The following is an 8,279-nucleotide window of genomic DNA, read 5'->3' as shown; positions in this document are numbered from 1 at the left end:
CACCTCCACTGCGGTCACTGAGCCTCTAGACTCGGGTGTCCCCTCTTTTATCCCTCTCCTGCTGCGCAGGCGCGAGTCAGTGCCGGCTCCTCCAGACCCTTTTTCAATTCAGGAGAAGTGGGTTCCCACGGGCCTGGATAGGGAGGAAGTTGCACTGAGTAGGAGGACGACGGCTCTTGGGGTAGAAATGCTAGGTCTCTGTAGACAGCATCTTGGAGACCCAGCTCCTAGCGCAAGGGCTGCAATCCTGAAGAGAAGGTTGGGGGAGGTACCCTAGCACGCAAAAGCGCTGGGGCGACGCGCGGCTGTGAAAAAAGCGGTCACAAGGAGAAGGCTGGAACGGCCACGACACGTTCGGGTCGGTGGGAGCCACGAGGGAGTAGGTCCACGGAGATCAGTGCTGAAGTTAGCGCCCCCTCCCGTCTCTCTCGCGGAAGGACCCCCTTCCTCCGGCACCGGGACAAGTTTGAGGGGTCTCTCCTGTTGCGTCTCTCTCCCAGATCCCGCCTCTTTGAGAGAGCGCGATCATTAAGGCCCTTTCACCGACAGAATCAGTGCGGTGGTGAGCATGTGGGGATTAGGAAGGAATCCGGGCATCCCCAGCCGGCGTCTTCCGCCCCACCCCCACCTCCCACTTACCCCCACCTCCCACTTACCCCCACCACCCCAGCTCTCCGCTTCCGGGGCCAGCAGCCTGGAGTCCGCAGGGCCACACAAGGAGAGATCCCAGTACTTCAACCCGCCCCCCTCCATCCCACCTAGGACAGCGCGGTGCCGCGCGGGTACCGGCGAGTTGTGGGCCCGGACCATTCCCAGAAGTGAAGAGAAAAGAGAGTCTAAGGAGGGATGGCTGCCCCTGGTATCCCTTGCTAGTCTCGGAGAAGGCAAGGCCTGCCTTTGAACCTTCCTAGTCAGATTGGGGCGGAGGAAATCAAGGGAGTAGGGGGAGAGGAGAAGGGAAGTGCTCTGGGGCACCTCAGCGCCGCTGCCACTAGGAGAGCACACATTTCCTTTGAACCTTTATTTTTGGAAGAAAGTTGAACGGTGTAACCTTTGGCAGAGGGTTGAATTCACTGGTCCCCAAGTGCCCATGGCTAGCCTCACCCTAGATAAACTCCCTGTTCTCTGGGAAAGTTACCCACCTCCCAGGCGGCAATGGCAACTCCGAGGGCAGTTTGGGGAAATCTTAGCCTGCTAATGATTTCTACTGGGCCTCTTCTTTTGGCTATTTCGAATAAGAGCACCAGGTAAAAACTGCTGGCGAGCGTAGTGGGGAGATTGGCTAGCAGCCAGGCTCTCAGGCTTCTACACCTATGGCTCTGTGCCTTCGGATAAGTGATGAAACCTTTCTGAATTTCAGTTTCCTCATCTAGTAAAACAGAATTTAAAAGAATCTCCACCACAAGTTTGGAGCGTTAAGTAAGATAATCCTTGAAACATTTAGAATCTACATGTTGTTAAGTGCTTGTTGATTACTATTCCTATTATTACTATTTTATTAATATTATTATTAGTTACATGACTTCATCTCTCGGACACCTCCCCTAGCATTTTCCTGAATCAAATCTCCAGACTCTCCTAGAGAATGTGGCTTCCAGGGAACTCAAGCTCCATAGCAAGGTGTGCCTCTCCAGGCAGCCTTTGGGCTACCTGAGGGTCCTGAAACAACATGAGTTTGTGTTCTCTGAGAGTTTTAGAGCCTGATGCAGTGGAGCACTGAGGCAGAGGCATAATTTATTTTTTTAAAGGCCCAAGAAAATGTAGAGGGAATTGAGTTTATTGGAATGCAGAAAGAAGCTGCCAAAACCCAATAGTCTTATGTCACCCTTGTCCCAGTGAATTGTTAAGACACTAGCACTGCAGTAAACTCTATAGCCTGCCAGGCCCAAATGTTGATTTATTTTTATCATAACTCCTTGAGGTTAGTATGAGTCTCTGGTTGACCTTTTCAAGACACAGGTGTGAAGGGTGGGAATATGGGAGTGAGGGGAGCAGGGGTGGGTGATTAAGGACGGAACATATGGCAAAAAATCACACAAAAGAACATTCTCCCAAGGAAGGCATCAGGACCTTTTTCATAATGATGGTTTCTCGTATGAATTTGCATTCTGGGAAAATTAATAACAACTTAGTCACCAAGTGGCTGAGTATCCCACAATAACATGTTCCACTTGTCAACAACTTCCAGTCTGGGCATCAGACCTTTTCACCCAAATATCTTCAACGAGAAAAATGTCTGAGAGTTCTCTAGGAACTTTATCAAGTTTGGACCCCAACACCATTCAGGCCAAAAAGAAACTCAATAGACAATTAGGAGAGGTTTTGGGGTTTGCCTTGCCTCTGAATCTTCCAGTGGCTTTGCAAAGATCTGAAACAGCTGCATTACAAAAAGAAAAAAGATGAAGAAAACAGTTACCTCAGGATGCAATTAATCAAATGTAAATATGACCAGGGAGATGGACTTGAAATTTGTCCTGCGTTTTTGGCTTCTTTATCCAGTGTAAACTCTATATAATCCAATGTAGAGGGCAAGAATATTGATTAATTCGAATTAAGTGAAAGCAGGGATGTGCATAGTTTTCAACCTCAATGAATCAGCAGCCATGGAAAATGCCTACAGAAGGAAGAAACCAAAATTGGGTGTATTTCTATGGTTTTGGTTGTACCTGAAGTTGTAGAATAAGAAGGAGAAACAATCCAACAATATAATCCTATGTTTCATACAAAGTATTAGAAGGATGACCCAGTTTTCTCTCGTCTGTGACTGATGGCTGGTCCATGCAAGATCCGATTAGCCAGATGAGGACAGTGCTCTTTGCCAGAACTGGGGAGAAACTGCAGACAGCTCAAGGGCCCTGGCTTGTGCCAATGCAAGGTCTTGCTCAAGGTTTAATGGATGCCTCTAGCTTTTGTATTCATCAGTGTATTCATTGTTTTTTTAAAAACACCCATCTTAGTGGAAAGTGTGCCTGCAATGTGTGTATTTCTAAGTTATGAACAACAGGCATCTGTCCCCAAAAGCTTTGCTTATTTATTTCGTCTGAGAGATGAGGAGAGTCGCCTGGTGCACAATGCATATAAGCAATTCTGAATCGCACTGCACCCACTTTCACCTAAAAAAATTTAAGTGTTTCAAAGATACCATAAAAATTTCTCCTGTATTTTTCTGCCATGGCAGTTAGTAAGCAAGGATTCCATAGGATGCTTTCTAATGTTCAAAAAACCCGCCAAGTTTCTTAAAAACAAACAAAAAAAAAACTGTTGTAGGAAAACAGAGCCTCCTTTAAGTGTGAAATATCATTACATTGTAAAAAGTAAAAAAAAAAAAAAAAAAAAAAAAAAAAAAAGGAGCGGTAATCCAACTTCCGGATACTGTTCTGAATTATTTCACCAGACCCTTTTAAAAGGGGATTAGCAGGGCTTTGGGAGCAAAATCCTTCTGTTTTATTCAATCTCTGATTTTATGTTATAATTACTGGTTGTAAAGGCTCTAGAATTAGTATGCAGGCACCGTCAGGACACGATGCAGGTGCTATTCTAATGGTTCAGCTTTTTAATTAAGAAAAGAGGTAAGAAAAATCGAATCATAGAAACACTTTTGTGAGAGCTGGGAACATTGCAGGGACTGCATGAATAAAGCCTTTCTTTATACCTTCCCCTGACAGGTCAGCTACCACGGCGCTGACTTACGACCTTTTCAGGGCCAGACAATAGTTAACAGCCTTCTCACCTTGTCCCCACTGAACCTTTTCTTCTAAGACCGATCTTATGGAAATTGCCTTAAGTAGCTTGACTTCCACAAAAGATATTGCAGTAAGAATAGATACATAGCCATATTGAAATGCCTGTTCTTAGGTCCCAGCTACAGATCTGTTGTTCTCTGGATCTCTTCTCGTGGGTTGGGGAGGGGGTTGTCTGGAGGGCACAGATAGTGTATGGGGGAATGAAATCTGTCCTCAAATACCCACACTGAGGAAAGCGGAACCAACACTGAGTTAGACTTCCCTCCATCCCTGGGAAAACAAAACAGGGAAAGTGCCGAGAAAGTGAGGCAGAAGCTACAAGTAGTTCTGGACTTCTCTGAAATGGGCTCTTCTTGAAGGAAGAGATGGGCCTGAACACTATAGCCTTCTTGGCGGCAGCCCAAGTTAGTGGTGAGTGTGTCTTAGTCCTTTGTAAGTTTCTTCAGCTCTCCTCCTGTCGCTCTCAAATAATCATTGCCTGAGGGTAAAAGTGTTCTTGCCCAGGACACTTCAAGACAAGCCCCCCAGCTCTCTCACAAAAGTAATGCTGTAGCTGCTCCAGCCTTGAGACACTAGACCGTTGGGCCTGAGGCTCTGGACCCCTCATGATTCTTCTATCCTAAGCTCTGCCAAAGCTGGGAGCCCAGATGTGGACTCTCAGGGAAGCCTCCTCTCTGTCTTTCTTAGGTCCCAGTAAAACTTCCAGCCATCACCTTTTCTTCCAGAATCCGCTGGGGGTATGTGATTAGGGACCTGGTCCACTGCCAGCAGGCCAGCAACCCAGGCCTTACTCTTGCTCAGGGGGCCAGGGCGCCCCTGGGCCCAGCCGAGAACAATGCTAGTATTAGGATATCAGCCGCCCTCGCAATGATCACGCGTTCAACGATTTTGTTTTCACGGCTGAGGGGGCTTTTTTCCAATGTAAATCAAGCGCTTTAGTTATTAAGGCCGAACACTAATCTCCAACAACCTTGACATAATGTGGCCGAGCGCGCCGGCCCACTTCGCACCTGCAGTCTGAATAGGGCGCCTTGTCAATGGGGGACACGCTTGTTGCCCCGGCTTGCAAAGGAGGGGAGTGAATAAGTCAAGCTTTGTCAATGCCCATGCGCGCTCTCCCTCCCGCCTTTGATCACGGAAAATGTCTTCTAATTTGTCCCTTTTTCATTGTAACAACGTTTTCAAGGCCCTTTCTATTTTTCCAAACCACATTTTTATAAAGAACATAAATCGCCCCCCGAAAACAAAAGGGGCGCGCCCTGGCCAACTAGCGCCATCACGCTTCAGTGTTTCGTGACTCGAAAGTTTGTTGCTTCTTGAAGCTGCCCTCACAGCAGACACTGGGCTGGAAAGCCCCCAAAGTAGAGCTCCAGGTTCGGGCTTCTGTGAGGCGGGCGGGAACGGGCTGTGGGAAGGAACTGTACAAGGGACTCCCTTTTGGGGGAGGGGAAAAGGACCTGGCCTGGGCGAGGCTAGCAGAAGGGCCAACGGACTAAGATTCGCATGGTCAGAACCTAGGGGCAGACGTGCCTCTCAGGGACGTTTTGCCACTTCCTGTCCTCTCCAGAACTCAGCAGGCAGTTCCGGGCTCCGAGGAAGTGGAAATGGGTGATCTACCTTTTCTTACACAAGTCAGATGCGGGTGCTTACTCCACTCTATCCGCCGCGTTTCAAAACCGCGGTTCTCCGCTGCTCCCAGCACCACCGCAATGGCAGTGGTCCTGCGTCCTCCACAGAACCTGGGGAGTTGGGGGGGGCGGTATCTGGAGAGGCCTCCTGCGCACAAACAATCCCCCAGATTCTTTGGGGGAAGTCAGAGCACTTTAACAATTAAAATCCTACAAGAAAACAGACAATTATTGCCATTTTATCCCGGGCTATGAAGCAATCGCTTTGCGGAATGTGGCTTTTATTCGGGATTGCAATTCACTCAAATTCTCTCTCGGAGAACACACAGGCATTAATAACTTTGATGTCTCATTTGTTGGGATATTAATTGTCCAATTGGAAATCAATGAGCACCCTCTGCTCCTCCTCTACCTGCATTCCCAACATTTATGAAGTATGGCTTTCCAAATGTCCGGGGGAACTTCTTACCAGGAACACTTTTGTCCTAGAGTTTGAACTTCTGAATAATTTTTTTCTAAAATAGAGGCAGACCAAGACTTCTTTTTTCTTTTTGCCCCATTAGTCATTACTTTAGCACAGGCTCTGGGTAAGAAAACTAACATAACCCACTAATACAGTTTAAAAAACTCTGATGTCTTGCCAAGAAATGCACTTCCTTCAAGAGAGAAGTCAACATTTGTTTTTCACATTAAATGGCATTTAGTTGCCAGTGGAAAAAAAATAATTCTAAGGACCACTTTTTAATTCGATGGATAACAACCGCAGGGGTCTAAAAGAAAATAACTACAATAGCTATAGACACAAATAACTAAATTACCAAAACGTTAGTATATCTTCCGGCTTCATTAATATGTAACAGACTCCCCAGTTAATCTCCAAAAGCTAGTGTTCCCCCTGTAAAATAGCACTCTGGGACGAATTGTACATGAGATCAATCACTGCTAACGCAGGAAGGTTTACTGCAGGAAAGAAAAAAAAAAGCTATTTACACCTTCAAATAGAAGCTTTTCAGATTTAAGAGTAAGAGCCATACATCACTAAGAATAAATGATTATGAATTGGTAAACGTGCCCTCCAGCGATTAGCTATGCGCGGCTATTTATCATTTCTTGGGTGGCGATGGTGGTGGAGGTTTTTTCTTCCTCTCCTTTGCCTTCTCTTTAAAATCATCTGACTGTCTGGAAAGAAAAGCTTGACAAGCAGAGGAGAATAATAATAATAATAATAATAATAATAATAATAATAATAGTAATAATAATAATAATAATAATACACCACGGGAAAGTTTGTTTTTGCCTATACAGTAAATCATCAAAACATGGCCGTGCAGATATAAACGGGGTCATGTATAGAGAGCTTAACAGGAAACAATGCAGCCCTTTCATTGTTTCATTTGTTATTAGAAGATTGTTTGCCCATTGAAGTTGACACATCAGCAGGTATGAGTTTTTAGTCTCCTTCCCTCTCTTTACCGATCCTCTCTCCCTCATTATATCTCCTCTCTTCGTCTAGTACATGTATTCAGGTAGTTCACCATCAGTGCAACTCTTTCTTTCCTTCTTTTCTCTCCCTCTTTCTTTCCCCTCACTCTCTCCCTCCTTCTCTTTCTTTAGAACTTTTCTTTGTATGTGCGCGAGGCGCTTCGTGTGTGCGCTGGCGCGGGGGTGCGTGGCAGCATGCTTCTGCAAGACCACCGCCTGGAGGCAGGCCCTGCCACAGTTGTCCAGGGAAACCGTGCTCAGAGCAAGGCATGGGGTCAGGGACTCCTGGGGACCCCTCTTGCTGTTTACAACACAAAAGCATATGCAGCCCCTAAACATTCCTACAGAGACAAAGGCTGGAGCCGAGGACTGACTTAACCCTGGTTAAAACTAACCCACAGCCCACCTCCTTGGCCACTCTAACGCCGGAGGCAGGGGTGGGGGCGATGGAGGCGCTGAGACCCGGCTAGGGCTAGGGTCTGACAGAATTAGGCTCCAGCCTTCGCGGGGTTAGGGGTCGGTGGTGGGGGCGAGTTCTGGCGTTAAAGTGAGAATCTCCTCTAAAGAAGGGTAGAAGGGCTAACCACCACGCCGAATGGGTAGGGTAGGTGTTAGTGATCAGCCCGGAAGCTGAAGTCCACTGAGCTGCGGGTCTGTCTGCCAGCAGGGCGGACCTGAGGGAGGGACCTTTGGCCGTAGAAGGCGGTGCTAGACAGGTTCGCCAGAAGGTGGTAGGATTGTCAGCGGCGTGGTCAACTCTGACGCCAAATGTCTAGCAGCAGATGGTGTACAGCTGAAGTTCATAGGCAGAGACTTCGGAAGTCGGGGTCACCGGAACCCGAACTCACCTCCCCACTGCTCTGAGACAGTTGGCCACATTTGGCCATGGCCCACCTCTGGTAGCCGGCAAGACTCTGTGGGTATGCTTCAAGGACCCCAGTGCCTCTAAATCCACTTGAGGTTTTGGGTATTCCAACTGGGGAGGAGTGGGAAGCTCTGGGGACCAGTTAATGCGTGCTGCTGGGAGCCCCAACTGAAAGAGAAGATGGGGGTGTAGTTATTACATGCTCCCTTTGCCCCCACAAATTCGGATCTGAATTGTGTCAAAGGCTGTTTTTCCTTAGATTGTAGAAATTTAATATGGCTGGGAGGGGAGTTGGGCCATACGTCTATCATAGCAGGTAACATTACCTAAAAGATCTTTCAAACAAACACACAGAAGGCCTTACAGGTAGTCTCAGGCTGAAGAGTAAACCCAGGGCATGCACACCCCTCCCTAACAGGCAGGAAAAGGGCCCATTTCAGAATTTCTTTATGATTGACTTTTAAAGCTAAAGGATTTGCAAAGCACTGTGCCTATAAATACAGACGGAAGGTTCTCCACCACCCCCAAAGTTGATAAGATGAGTTGGAGTCTGAATCTAAA

This window comes from Rhinolophus ferrumequinum, chromosome 2 (assembly GCF_004115265.2).
Source record: "Rhinolophus ferrumequinum isolate MPI-CBG mRhiFer1 chromosome 2, mRhiFer1_v1.p, whole genome shotgun sequence".
NCBI lineage: Eukaryota > Metazoa > Chordata > Mammalia > Chiroptera > Rhinolophidae > Rhinolophus > Rhinolophus ferrumequinum.
Note: the sequence above shows the minus strand (reverse complement) of the source record.